The sequence below is a fragment of the Varroa destructor genome, unplaced genomic scaffold, assembly GCF_002443255.2.
Source record: "Varroa destructor unplaced genomic scaffold, Vdes_3.0 BEIS01000001.1, whole genome shotgun sequence".
NCBI classification, from domain to species: domain Eukaryota; kingdom Metazoa; phylum Arthropoda; class Arachnida; order Mesostigmata; family Varroidae; genus Varroa; species Varroa destructor.
The window spans coordinates 41,423,029-41,439,009 of NW_019211454.1; positions in this window are offsets into that span (position 1 = coordinate 41,423,029).

Sequence of the window (15,981 nt, forward strand, 5' to 3'; positions counted from 1 at the left end):
CAATCAACCTTCTGGTAAACCATGTATAATATCAACAATTAAACGTATTAATCATCTTTTTTTGGATCACTAGCGCTGAAGAATTCCTTCTTCCCTTTTGCGAACTATTATTGTATGATGCATTCATACCCACACGATCAATGGTTACCAACCCAATCAAAGTTGATTTAAATCCGTCAGCGCATGCGCATACTTTGCATCTGTTACCCCGTAATGGGCCTTTTTAACTAGTTAATTACGGAAAAAAACCCTGTAGACATAACAAAATGCTATGTCTATTCATTCGTTCATTTGAGCAGGATGTCGCCCGGATGGCATAAGATCTCTGGGTATTTACAGAAATGAAAATCTCTCAACAAATGAATAGTTTTGTGTAGCTATCGCTGATTAGTGGCGTTTGGCCTGCAGCTGATCGCGTTTCCGAATTACGAAATATAAATTAGCTCCGGTCGTTACATTAGGACCATCTTAGGCACATCTTTTGTGAGTACATCGTTACGAAGTCAAACTTTGCTGTTTTCACTACAGATCTCTATAATAAAATAAATTCGTTCATAGACATTAACACCAGCGGTTGATAAAATTCCCCATCTGCTCGAAAAGTTGTTTGTCGTCGTGGGGAGTATTCGGGGTCAGGAATCTGTTGTCTTCCCACACCGCTCGTGCATTGACGAAAACTGGTGAGAGGGGTCGCTTAGCTTATACGACGATCCCCATTCCTCCCGCCAAATATGAACAGTATGCTCGTACACAGATGTGTAGTCTGCACACTAACGTCCCTACGAGGTCTCGTATTCTTTCTACCCCTCTTCTCTATTGTCAAACTTCACTGTAACCCCAAAACCCTCTCAGTCAGCTCAACGGCTAAAACAAAACTGGGTCATCGAACGTGGCTGTCTCTTCCTGGTGTATATATATATATATATATATAGGCCCATTTCAGAAAGCCTCTTGCGCATGCCTGATAACCACTGGCGCTCAACATACTGAATTCTCTAACTCGGCCCTTTCAAAATGAAGTTCAAATTCGTAACTTTATTTGATTTACATAAATCGTGTAAAATACATGATTAAGTTGATTTAAATCCGTAAGCGCATGTGCATACTTTGCATCTGTTACACAGATTTACTATCCGATTCGTCTAGTTAACTACGGAAAAAATCCTGTAGCTTCGCTGATTGTACCAACAATACAATATTGATTAGTTCCGAACAATTGATAGAATCTTAAGGAAAGATACACAGAACTAATATGGAAGAAAGGCTCATTTTTAATTACCCAACCTGACAATGTAAGGCCCTTTCATTGTGTGAATCAAGTACACTCAAAAAACAACAACATGCGTTTATACTTATACATGATAAATAAAAATAATATACATATACATATTTTTTTACTTGTTTTTTTCTCGAAATACATTAAAACTCTAAAGCTCTAAATGAGCATTAATATGTGAGCACGGTTACAATTGTTTTCAGTGCCTCCATGATACGATCGTAGAAATGTACTAAAAATGTTGAAAATTATCGTTCCGAGGCGAAAGTGCATGCTTCGGATCTTCTTCTTTCGTTGGGGGTGTTGGAAATAAAACGATTTTCCTGGTGTCTGATCCATCAATCTAGTCCTTTTTATTGCGGTTGCGTGGCACCCGGTCTTCAGCAGCAGTTGATTTCTTCAAACCCCAGAAGGGTTGGCGATCAATGCTGAATGGCTGTTCGCGCATCCGCGTCGCTTCTCGGACCTCACTACCGGCAACCCAAAGCTACGAAATTTGCGAAAAGGAAAGCAAACGATTCTGCTAGTTAGCAGACGAGGGTACTTGCTAGTTCCGAGTGTTGCCGCGGCGTGAGCCTGGTATCTAACCCTGTAAGGGTACAAAGCGAGACTCAGAGGGGAAGCGAAGCTCGAAGCGCGTATCACGAATCGCTACTTCCGCGTTCGCTAGCTGCACGTCAACGAAAACTCATTAGCTAGCTCTGTCCATTCCAGCCTATCTAAAGGTTCTCCCCACGGGTTCGCTTAAGGGCTGTACGACAGACTCAGCCTTCGACACAAATCCTAATACAAGAATCTATCAAAGTAAAGCCTGGGTATTTGTGCAATCAGAGTTAGCAAGGAGTGAGTGGATTTAGCGTAGCATAACATTGCATTGAATCTGCGGCTGTTAAAGGCTGCCTATCGCAGATTGCTTAAGGCTGTACACCCTGTCAGTCCGTTCATGTTCTGAGTACTCAACTGCTGACGCCACCACTGCTCCGTGAATCAGCTTAGCCGTAACACGATATCAGCTCGTACTCAAAGTAGAACACATAATTAGAACATTCTGCTATAATTGGCTCTTGTTATTTCATACGTACGTATAGAACATTGGTAAGAAACCGTCGATACGCTTTTTCAGTCACAACAAACGCTTCACATTCGCAGGTAGACAGTAACCGTTTAACGGTCATAATCGTTCATTTTGGACGTCACTACCAAGTTTTCATAAAATCGAGCTGCTTACTTAGCATTTTCAGTTGCATTGAAAGTTGCTGCCTGTTGAGCTGATCAAATCACTCTTCGATGCATTGGTAAACATTTACATACCGTAATTCCTAATTTAATCGGGCATGATAACCTCGTAGCACGATTCAAACAAACGCTTTAAAATTATCGGCCCCACAAACGGCTGCGCCTACGTGTACCGCACTCACCTGTCATCCACCGACCTTCCTTTTGCATTAAGTGGGCCGATTCCGCCAGTGAATATCGTAAGTAGGACTTCATTTTACGGCGTACATACAGCATGCAGGAAATTGAACGTATAAGAAATACAGGACGTTTCTATAAAATTTAGTGATTCGCGTTCAGTGGCCCTTAGCGACCCAGGTAACATAAAGTTATCAATTGGGACCGACGAAATTATATTATCGAACGCACCTTCATAACTGAAACATGTGAGAGATGGCGGCATTTTCTAATTTGTAAGGCTAGTTATCTTCATCTTCCGTCAAAGTAGAACTTGCTTGAAGTTTAATGAATGGATGGTGTGGATAGTAGTTGGAAGGCCGAAGCTCACGCCACTGATGTGTTCATGGCATCGATTTGTTTGCCATTTGTACCTTTACACTTAAACATATGTTATCGCGAAAATGTCTAGCAGAATTTATCGTTCGAACACATCACACTGACGACACGTAGTAAACACGGGCCGTAGGGGCAAGCATCAGCCGCCGTAAACCGAAAACGTAAACCAGACAGAGAATACCAAGAAAATTTACCTATTGCAACGGGTTCAACGAACTCTAATCTTCAAGTTTGTGACCATTTGCCGGCGTTGACGGACGACACGTAGTTGAACAATCGGACGTTCACGTCACGCTCAACGACGATCCACGACGGAACTCAATCACGACACCGAGTTAGCGGCGGCTGCAGCTAAATAGATAATCTAGCTACCTTTTAGGAAGGACGCAGGATTTTAGCTATTATAAATATTAAGATGAGCCAAAATGTAGTCACATGCAGCAATGTGTTCCATTGTTGTCCAGGAGGAAAACAGGACATATGTGTGTCATTTAGCGCGCTGGAGACGGCTTTGCAGGTTAGGGCGAAAGCATCTCTCAAGACAGGGCATACTGGAAATTCGTAATTTTATAGCGCAGAAATCAATTGGTTAGATCTTGCGCAGTCATTATAGAAAATGAACACCTTTTCGTAAAAGATGAAAACGTAATTATAAAGCTGAGCTCTTTATTGGTCATCATCATCAGTCCACTCGTCTGTTTCTTAGATAGTAATAACAGATGCTGCGCTGCCCTCTATATGGCTTGGATAAAGAGATATATGTCGCTGCACCTTTCAATAAGTCAAAATTGCATACATATAGTACTTGCAAATTATAAACGGTCTCAATCATGGTCACAACTGGCGAACTTCGAGAGGCACTTCAGTTCACTGGGGCGGAATGGAGCATCGTGGCTCTCCTGTGACCGCATCGCCGACATGACAGCGTCGGACGTAAACCATAAGGCCCGATATGTAAAATGTATTTGTTCTAGTTAGCTTACCTCCAATAAGAAGTCACTGATTTCCAGTTGTGAGTCGGATCTCGTACCGAAACATCGAATCGCGCCAACGTGACTTCTATATTGGCGATAAGCACATCTTTTCATCGTTGTTGACTACTTTTAGCTCTTCGTCACGTATAACCTGTTTTAAGCCCATCCATGAAGTTACCATAAAACTGTGCCTATTACCACGAGCAGGTCTGTAGCAGCCAGAGAATCTGGGTTTACTCTACAATATCTGGTTTTTTCTAGATCTGTTCGCATAACTGGTCGCACTCAATGTGCGCCTTCCCTATCTTCCGCAGTCTTATACAAGCGACGAACTGCTCGGCATCTTCTAGGCCTCAGGTCTGGACCAAATGAAACTTTTGACTCCTGCGGAATCGACTAATTGTTGGTCGGTTTTAATTGCTTCGACTGGCATCGGATCGGCTCGATTCGGCCAAGTTAGTTGCGAGAGCCGGAGAAAAAAGTGAAAGAAACACAGACATATATATGTATATATATATATATGTCTGTGTGTTGAGACAGAGAGAAACAGTGCTTGTCCTCGACCCACTTTCATCTGGTGGTCTTCTCATTCATGTTTGAAAACACCCAATTCAATCAAACGGCGTACCGACATGGCGATTTCTGACCTCAGAGTGTGGTGACTGACGACGCTATCTAGATATGCCACCACATTGAGTGTGTATCCATATGCGACGAAACCGCAGATCGCTATATGTTTTCGATGTACTAACTGTATAACTAGTATGTTACGGTCTGTTTTACTACATTGCGTCATAACAAGGCCATGAATGGATATGAATGAAGCAACATTAAAATACGCTAAACACGAAAAGGACTGAAGGCCTGCTTCAGTAAAAAAGCTCTGAGTCCCATCACTTGAATAGGATGTCGAGTCAACTTACAGAAGAAGCACTTCGTCCTGTTGTGACCGTTGTTACATTTAAAGTGATCGAAATCTGCCATCTTCAGTGTTAGTGACGTCGCCAGACCGGCAAACCAACAAAAAGAGGTTTAGCAAAGGAGCAAGCGCGATTGCAGGGCGAAAAGCGAGCGAGCGAGCGAGCGAGCGATCGATCGATCGACGGCATAAGGGTTGTTTGGGGAGGCCAGGGCAAACGGGTTGCCCGTCAAGTCGCCAGCGGAAACCGCGTCACTTTGCTCACAGACGCAAACGCTACGCCTACCCGCCAGCACCTCTCGTAGTAGCCATCGACGCTAGAAAGCGGCAACAAGCCATTGGCTTCATCGCAGCCAAGCAAGGCGGCCGTATCGGCGGCCTACCGCCCGCGCTGTCGACCTGTGTGACGATCCGACCAGTAGAGAAAGCGCGCTCCATCAAGCGGCGCAACATCGCCACCATTACTATCTCACCACGACGACGATCAACCAGCGTCAACCATAACGGCAGCGGCAACAGCGGTGGTATCAAGTACAACCTTGACCCGCTAAACCCACAAGCAGCAGTCTCCTCGACGCAACTCACTCTTCGATTGGCGCCTGCTGTCTGCCTGCTGCCGCCTGCTCGCTCCGTCCGCGCTTCTTCTCCACGAGAAGCGTCTGCTTCAACGGCAGCAGCGGCAGCAGTAGACACCGCTGCAATCAAGCAGCAGCTATAATATACTATAGGACTTATAGCATAGCAGATCTTTTTGTTGTTGCGCTAACTCAGCGACGATGACGACGACGACATCCTGCCCTATACGAAATCTGTCTAGGCTAGCTCAGATAAATCCCGAACGCGCGCACCGCGACTCAGCCAAACACCCGTTGATAGACGCGAAATGGCCGAACACATCGAGAGACCCTAAGAGATGTTAATATAATTCTACGGAAAAGATGTATTTGGTTCGGATTCTTTGGGTCGTAAAATAACAACAAAATTAAAAAAAAAAAAAACGATGCGATTATTGATAATAATTCTAGTTTTAATTTTCATATCGTTCTTGTCTTCCTTACAAGGCACAGTGTATTTAGTACAACAGAGTGTCCCAAATACATTTTGACAGGTTGTACTGGCTATTTTTCGGTTGGATTCTGGTCGGATTTGTAATATATGAGTTCTTCAAGCCGGTTGCCGCACTCTCTCCAAGAGTCACTGGTTAGAAGAATCTCACAATAAACAGAATGGGGTCGACCGCATCGGCTCTTTAGGGGTGCGATGATTGTGCAACTAAATCGTTTTTTTCACTATTTCTCAGGTAAAAAGTAGAGGTCATTGCGTCTGGACGGACACTGGTCAGTTCTCGTTCATCTTTTGTCCGTAGGCGGTGCCTCTCCCCTTCTCTCTTTCTGATTGGCTTGAAGCGATCGTCGCCGGGCGGCCACGGCGACCTACTTCGGCCCACCGATTGACCGTCTAACTCAGCCGGGCCCCCCGGAATGCGAGCGGCCACAAACGGCCCGCTCGGACCTTCGCTCCTGGTCACGAGCTTACTCCCTTCCGCGCGCTCGGGGTTGTTGCCCTGTCAAGGACGCCTTGATAGGTCCGGTCAGCAATCGGCAAGGGGATGGGTCCAGGTCACTGGGCCACAAGAGTTTCGTCCGCTCGCGAAACCGCGAACTTCTGCAGAGAACATCACGATATCGACTCCATTTCCATGTCTATCTAGGGTCACTTTCGGCAATCAACCACTAAGAATATTCATCCCTATCATTAAAGACCTACAAGTTGACCATCCACGGAATCAATACCAAGCCCCTCAAACTTTTGGAAAAGATTGCTGAAAATTGTAATTATTTGTATAAGCGTTTTCTTCTGTAGCTCTTTTTTGGCCAGCTGACCGCGAGAAAAATAACTATCCACCAACGTAATTGACTTACGTTAATGAGCTGTCTTAAACTAATCTGTTTATGGACGAGCTGTGGCCTGCCATTGCCTAAAATAGGAGACGATAAACGAACAGATGAACAGAGAGCAGCAAACAATGATGAGCGTCAAAAGACAGTACTATCTGTTTCTGCCATCCGGTGAAAGCTGCTCGACTGCGGCCGTTGAATTGATTCAAGGCCTCCTGCTAAAACAGCCACTGCACTTTGGCCACTGTGCTGACAGTGAGAGTGGCAGTGTTTCTGTCTTAATCGAGGAGAGACCCAGTGAGCAAGCAGACGAGCGGAGAAGAGCGGCGACCAACCTATGTAGACGTTCTTGGCCTGAGTGGGCTTGTAGTAGGCCAACGACGCATATCGTCACCTGCGGTCCTTGAACGCAGTGGCCAAGGGCAGACTACCGTGTTCACCATTACCGGCACCCCCAAGTGGAGAAAGTGCAGCTCGTCGCTTCAATGACGACGAAATTGGCCGAGCGAAGGCTTGAGTAACAAAGCCGACAAGGCCAGAGTAGGACAGAGGACACACAACGAACTCGCCGCGTACTGTGTAAGTATATATAAGCTCCTAGTAGTAGTGCATTACGCCAACAGTAAATTTGCTGGCAATGAATGGTAGCAATTATGTGCGTTGCAGCAGTAATAGTTTGAGTAAATGTGCGCCATTGTTTGGAGCGGCGAAATCTGGCTTCGGCGGCCACATGGAAAAAATACAGAGCAATATTGGCGCAGCCAGACACTCAATGTGTCAGAGAACGGGGCGCGCATCCGATTAGCTCTGATTGTAGTAAAGGTAGTGGCATCATTGTATTGAGGAGCCGGACGCCGCGACGGCCGACTGGTGGCCTTGAGTCACTGGATCTCTTCGTTTATTCTATGGATGATACAGCGTGCGTAGCGTTCATCAGAAGCTTTCAGCTATATACGCTCATGCGCGCAGAGATACAGTAACATAAATACACAGAGACAGCGGACAATGTATACGACGAGCTAGCAAGTCATCTATAGACGATAAGGAGGCTCGTTTAACGACGCAGAAGGCTTCCTTCAAGACAGCGGCTGCAGTGGTAGATGTTTTTCGCATAGATAACAGCGTCCCCGAAGCTTTTTTCCTTGCCATGAGACTAGACCTGATCGATGTAGAGCTTATCCTGTGGAGAGCAGGATGGTAATCTCGGCAAGTCGATCAGTCTGTGTGACCTCTTTGAAGGCAGTTTGTTGCCTTGGCCTGCTGCCTTTTTTTTTGGTTGTTATTATTAATTCCACCATTAGCGTTAATACTAACAGTGAATATCGCAATTGTTATCGTTGTCCTCGGCTTCGGTTTGATGTTTTGTAGATTGTCCGCCGATAAGGTAACACACTACTCCTGTCGCGATGCGAGGCGCCTCCGTCTTTTGTGATTAAGGGTATGACGCTGGCCTTCGATTCCAAAACCATTTTTGGTCGAGTAGACATTACGCGGGGGCAGGTGAAAGTTAGTGACAGAGGTACCAACTATGCTAACTGCGGTCCGTAAGCGACTGTTTAGATCTTGTTCTTCCTTCATCATGACGTCTGTTGTTGTTGTTGTTGCTCCCGCTGGTCTTGCTGGTTCCTTTTCCATATGCAAAAGTTACAGAAACTAGCTTACAGCGGTCACATAGCAGGACACGCGTGCACATGCATAGACTCATACAATCCCAGATTCTTGCTCCTAGACATCGTTTCGTTGTTTTTCTTAGCTATTTCCCCTCTCTTTTTCTGTTTCTCTCTCTTTCTCGCTCGCTCTATATCTCGTTCGACATAGACGACCTTTTTCTTGTCGAATCTGACACGTCTGGTTGACACTCTGGACACTATATCATGTCTCTCATGGGGATCCGCCGAAAAGAAGAAGACTAAAGATCCTGCAGTCATCTCGCTTTTTTTACCACTGTCAACCATCGGCATGACCGCGACCATTACAATCTTGACGCAACCAGACCCAGTCATAACAAAAAAGCGCCGGCATATACAAATGGCCAGAATCATTGCGAGAAATCAGAGCCATGACATCTTCGGAGCAACAAAAAAGCCTGTGGTAGAAGCAATGTGCATTATAGCCCGCCGACGCCGAGACGCAGTTATACTTACCATAATTCGCGGGGCAGGTAGGTCAGACCCACTTGGGGGAGAGAGGTAGGGGGCAGGGGAAAGGAATAAGATCGATAGAGGGGAAATTTAGGGGATGACCGGGTCTTTACAGCGTTCCCAGATATCGCCCCCTAAGTGACCCACTTTCAGCTTCGAAGCGGTTCGCTGCTCAGAGATCCCATTGGCGCAACAGCATCATCACTAGCACCATCGACCCAAGCATGATTATGCTCATGCGCACAACGAGTTGTTGCCGCAGCTTCTTCGACGCCTCAAGCTTCAAAAGCAGTGTCGCCTCCCCCATCTTCGGGCCAACCAAACTCCCCCTTCCCCCCAGTCAGGTCACCACAGATTGCCGCATCATCATTAGCAGCAGCAGCAGCAGCGGCAGCAGCAGGCAGAGGAGGTTAGATAGCATTCAGCTTGCTGTACGGCCCTTCATCTACATTCATCTTCTGGCGCAGTTTCAGCTTCTTCAACTAGAGCAGCAGCAACGATACAACAGCCACCATCAGCAGCTCGCTCGATCTACGCGCTCCGAAATCCGTCTGAGCGACCTGACATTACTGGGCTCGCTCTGCACTGCTTCTCGTCCGCGCACCCAGGCAAGCAACAACAACGACAGCAGCGACCAGCGAGCGTACCGCCGGCGACGGACCTGTCCCACCCCGCCTGCTGTTTGATGTTTCTGATTCTGGCTGACGATGCTACGGCCGTTTCTCAATAGCTCGAAATCTGGACTGATCGCGCAGTGGAGGGCTGGCCGCCCATCGGCCTAAGTAGGTCAGTCCGTCTTTAGTTAGCGAGAGCGAGAACGAGAGAGAGAGAAGGCGTCCACTGAAAAAAATGAGTCCAGACAGGTTTGCTCCTGTAAGGCTGTGCACGAAACAGCCTCTTTCGTCTGACCATTCTTGATGGTGCCTTCGAATAGAATTAAACGCGATTTAATTCCAAACCGGCGCCAGTCGTGCTGGTAGCAGTGCTTTCGAACGCAGCGAAAGATGCATTTACAAAAAGTCTGGGCAAAAAATATTGCCCCGATGATATTGAGGTTTGATCGTATTACCTAATTATAAATTTACCATAAAACATTACGTTATTATGCTATCTATCTGGAATGTTTCTATACATTTATCAACAGTGTTATGTAGATTTTTAGTAGAATTCAATAAAACGGAAAATTCAGCAAATGCCTTCTAAAAATTTGTAGCCGTCGATGCTCTTGTCTAATGCAAAAAAAAATATATATAAACTAATAGAATATTAGATATGATCTTTTTTTTACACCGATCAGGTAACGTCCGTATGTTTGCAACACGATTGATCTGAATTACAAAAAATACGTCAAACACAATTTTATATTATACACCCAACGGAGCGGAACTTTTAAAAATAACGAGTTACGAAATGCTTGAACTTGAATTTCCTTAACGAGCGCACGGTTACCTTCCGCACATTCTACCACTTTGCGAGATAGCAACTCCAGAATGTGTAACGTATGCTTCATTTGCCATATTCTCCATATTGACATAGATGTCTTTTGTATATCAACGGAAGTGTAGAGTTCTACTGACGTGGAAGGATCAGTGGCAGGAGCAGCAGCTTTCCGAACCACGATGTTCTTGAAAAGTACAACTTTTACATATCAGCGCTTTCAATCGCACCCACAAATCACTCCCTTCTTGGCTCACATATAATTCTAAGATACGCCACACATTATCGCCTCCAATCATCTTATGGCTGGTTCAACATCAAAGTGGAGATGTTTCGTATTATATCGGATTTTTTTTTGCCTAACTTTCTAGAATCGAAGTCAAGCCCGAGTTTCTAGTCAACCCCCTTTTGAGCCAAATCAGATTGCCATGGGTTAAGCGTAGCAGTAATAATAAACTCGAGTGTATAGAAAAATAAAGTAGCAACAAAACGGCGAGTCGAGGTCCATTGCAGCTTAAAAACGTGGTTCGATTTCAAAAATTAGGACATATTTGTGGAACCACGATAAGTGTCCACGATGACAGAGAAATGAAACCTCTACGGGCCTCTACGACGCGAATAGGCATAATGGCTTTGAATCGACGCGAAAATCTTGAGTCGTCTCGATACTTACGCACACGCTAGAATTTCACGCAATAAAAGGTTCATTGGATCATGGCATCAGTATAGATGCCACGGAACTGCATCAGAAGATGCTTTACGGGGATACGATTGCAAATGTATGACGCATGTTTAGTCGATGTTCTATTCACTGAGATATGGGCATTTCTGGAAGTGGGGGTGATCGGCGAAGCTATCTGGAAAGGCGATCGATAGAGTTCGTTGAGTATTCGTCGTCATTACGATGACAATCGCCGGTCTGCTCACATGTGGCTGACACCACAGAAAACGCTGTCTGCGGGCACCATAAGGGCACCAGCGGAGTCCGTACCCATGAGAAATCCCATAGACAAAAATATGTTTTTTTGTTTTGAGAAAGGGTTCACTGACCGAGCGTCGTTCCGTTCCGGATTCAGCTCTCATATACGTTCACTTATGGGGCTGGCGGCATGATGGTGCTGAATTTCAATGAGAGGTTGTGTAGCAAAAGTCTCGAGTTTCCAGCTCACTGGCGGACTCGTTTATCTGTCATACGTACGGTTGGAAGCTGAGGCAACAAGCACACGCAACACTGAATGATCCTACGATTGCCTTCAAGGTAACCAATATTTAAAGAGTACTATATCAATAATATTAGTAATAATAATTATTTGACAAGTAAGAGCTCAAGCTCTTCGTTATGCTACGTACTTTTAGCGCTCGCACTACGTGTCATCAATTGACGTACACTGATGTCCATTACTGCAGTGCCGTCAAAATGATGTCGTCGTACGGTCAAAAAACGAGGGATCGTCTAACGAACTGTATGAATCTGAGAGGCAAGAGTTTTATGAGGAAAAATGGTGTCCACTATCTTTTTTCTTTCTGGCACCTTTATTCTCACTTTCATTTTATTTTACTAAAATACCAAATGTCCTTTATGTTACTCTGTAAAGGATTATTATACACCTTTTTAATCTCAGGCTTAGATATTATAAATAGCCAGCTCTATAGCTTCAATTTAAACGACTTTGAGTCAAGATATATATATACTTTGATTGTAGACCTTGTTTTTTTACGCTAATTCTAAATTGAATTTCTAGTACTGAGGATTGCTTTGTACCATTTACTCCAATGGCACTCCAATAGCTGTAAAAGGCCTCGTGCATTGAAACGCCGATAAACATATCAATCACGCTCATTTCTTGGGATCGACTAAATTCAATTAATTACTGTTAGTTAATCAACCCCTGCCTCGCTTACAATCTGTGTGAATGCGACTTGATGTTCAGTAATAGAGTTTTTTTTTTCTTATTAGAGTATACTACATGTGAAAGCAGAACTTCTACAGCCATCTGATTTATTTGCAGCAGTAAGCCCACGCGCATTTGTCCCTGGTACGATGTTAGAACCGGATTCGCGTGAGGGGAATAATAACGTTTTCCATTGTTTAATAGAACTTCGGGAAACACGTAGTTGCCGACGTTATAATGTTCTCTATCGCCTATAGTCATTCTTACGGTTCCGTATATTCACACCGTTAATCACTCAATCTCTATCTTTCAAAATAACCATGAAACAACACAGTGATGGACTTCAGGTCGGTAAGAGTATGTTTGATCATTGAGATCAGTTTAACTCATTCCTCCGTATGACTTACTTGTTTGCTCCCGTTGGAACGACCGTACGCCATCGTACCCGGCCGAAATTGGTAACCTTCAACTGCGGAATTCTGGGAAGGTAACGCTTTAACGATAGAAAGTCTATGAAAAGGTCTGGCGCGCGACTGAAGGCAAAAGGGCTTAAATGCGATTGACATTGAAGCTTTTCAACTTACACATTTTTTCATGCGCTGTCTCCCAAGTCTGTATCTTTAACTTACTCGAACTTGCCATATGATCGTAAATTCAACAAATCCAGCAACTGTCATAGCCTGACAGGGATCTTACCTTAAAGATTCTCTTTGGTACCTTGAATATCGAAACGAACAGCCTACCCATATAAATTAGTTATCACTTTTTTAAAGCAGAAAATGTTGTATAAGTAGGAGGGTTTATGCTAACCAATATGCGTATTCAGAATATATTGCCCTTTAGACGATAACGGTTAGCTCATAAACGTACATCCACAGTACTGGGTTCTTTTTCCGTTGTTTTATCTCGAACCAAACACCTGCAAGGGGGGTTATCGCGGTATCTGGCTGCTGCCTTTTCAGCTACCATTTATGAACCGATCGGCCTTCGGCGACTTCCTTCTTTTTTTCAAGATTAGCCTTGCTTTACAAAACTTGTTACAGACTAGTCTGAAACAGCAACTGTCTGGAAGAACTACTACCTGACCCATCTGTGTATGCCCGTCGAAGAGACAAAGTAGACCGTTCAACCTAAACAACGTCTGGCCGCTATCGTACGGGTCTCATATTCCAAAGGGTAATCCCACCATATGCTGACAGACATCAGCTCCTGTGCAAGTCATTGATATAAGTGACGATCCTCAAATCGTGTTCTAATATTAAATTCGTTTCTTTTATTCAGTAAAAACGATATAAAGTATAATAACTGTATAAGTATTTAAATGCGCGGACATCGCAATAGTTTATTGCCGCTATTCTCCAAAATGTACTGGCTCAATGATAAGAATATATATTTATATCACAGTAAACATTTGCTCACTTGTTGGAGATTTGTTAAATTACTTTGTTATTCTTCTACCAACAGACAGCGCTGCAAATGGGTGCCAATTAAAATCCAACAGCGCTCTAATCCCATGAGGAAGTTCTTGCATTTCGCTTAAAAAGATCGTTGTCAACCGCCCTGATCGGGTTGAATCCTATACAAACAATCAGATGCAGTAAGCATATCGTATAATTTTATGTGCGAGCAAATTATCTACAGGTCAAAGCCATACAAGTATCCAATTGTAAACACGCTTAATAACCAGGTTTACCTATTCGCCTCCGTCATATAGAAAACCAAACCTTAAAAAGTAATTTCAGATGACCTTTGAAATTTTACCCCTAATTTTCTAGCCGACAGTTAGACGCCAAATTTGGCAGGCACCATTCCGACGTATAAATAAGGAACCATTCCTCATTTATACGTCGGAAGTTTTAGTGCCGTTTTGCTGAATAATTTAAAAATACGTCGAGAGCCTGCTGAAGCAAGCTCCAATCATCAACGTTGCATTCGTTTGCATTCACGCGATGCTGAACGAGATCCCTTAAGATTACGTTCGCTAAGCCGGTGCGTCTCTAGTTTTTATCGTAATTTTTTCAAATACGAAGTAGATCAGAAATATATTAACCAGTGTATGCAGAATAGACATGGCATCAAACGACATCGCCTCGAGTTCCCCTTTGAAGTAAGTTTTGAGAGCGTATTTGAGCGCTTTTTGAATGGATCTCGGTATGAATGACAAGTACGAGTATGCGGTCGTAAAGCCCCGAAACAGTATTATTTATGAGACCCAGTGTGCAATTAACTGTGTCATGTCCTTTGCTATACTCTAATAGTAGTAATGCAATGAGGTTATCTTTTGCAGTGTTTGAAATAAGTGCACTAAGCTTTAACCTTTTAGGGGGGCATGTGGAAGAGGTTTTTGCTTAGTGCGATTGCCTCTCTTATGCACTAAAACGGCCCAAGCAAACAGGTATCCGGAGCATCTTTTGAATAAATGGCGAACGTTTGTATGTATTGCTCAGTGGCCTTGTCAGGTTAAGAGCAGCCTCGAAAATGAAGAACCCTTCGTTGAAATTGCTGCTTATATTGAGGCGTCTACTTTTGATAGCCTCGTACATCAGCCGCCCACCTAGATCAATATTGTTAACATATATAACGTTATCTGGACGTAGGGATGTTTCTATGACCTCTACTACAAGATAGCAGAGGTCATAGGGACATCCTTGCGAAATTTTCTTTTTCGGGGATACGGGTTGTCAACCAAGTTAGTTCCATCACTATGTTTTAACATGGAAATATTATCCTGATTTTCTGTTTAGTCAAAGCCTATTCAAGGACCATCCAGATTCTTCGGATATCTTTAGAGTGACGGCGAAACGCTTCGTGTTAACGCACACTCTTGCCTAAAAAAGCGTATTTCAAATTGTGACCGTTCGCTCAGAAATGCAGGGATCAATGCGTTCGTAAAACCTTGCTATAAGCTTTTTATGTTCACACCTTTACGTTCAGTCTCGCCGTTAGTCATTCGATCAGATGGCTGGCTCCAAGCTCTAAGCAAAGAGTGCCTGTGCCCTGGGTTGAAACGCCATAGGCCACTGCGCGTCCCTAATACTACCAGGAAAATCTGTTAGTCACTAAAATCTTACGGGAGATTTGCTATAAACACACATTTCCCGCTCCTCGGCGATGATGCTGAACATTGTAGCTAAATATAAACGGCGTAAAAAAAAGTAACGGACGTAAAATGTAAACTCAGAATTAGTTAGCATGAATCGCAGAAGGGTTTACAAGCAATTTTTTCCAACACTTTTCGAACAAGACCTCATCTTCAGTATCATATGTAGTACACATTTTTTGCTTGAACCTTCCGTTTTCAATTTTCTCTACTGGAAAGATATTCATTATTAAACCAACTACATGATTTGTGCTTGAAACGTTTCGTGAAAGGGTTATGTTCTCATTCCGAGTAGCATTCGAACTGAGTGTATGATGTACCCCATAGTTTAGCTGAATGAAGTTCGTGCGCTGGTTGAGAGAAGCCGTTCAGAACGGCAGAGTTAAAGAAAACTTCCATTCAGTATATTCTTAGATCAATCTAGGTGGCCAATAGTTGTTGAAGCTATTTCTGCGTCGTACATCCCTCCTAGATAATGAGACAGGTTTTGTTATGTTCACATCCCTGTTATTAACCCCCGCCCCAAAAAAGCACGTAGGAGACAGACGAAAGG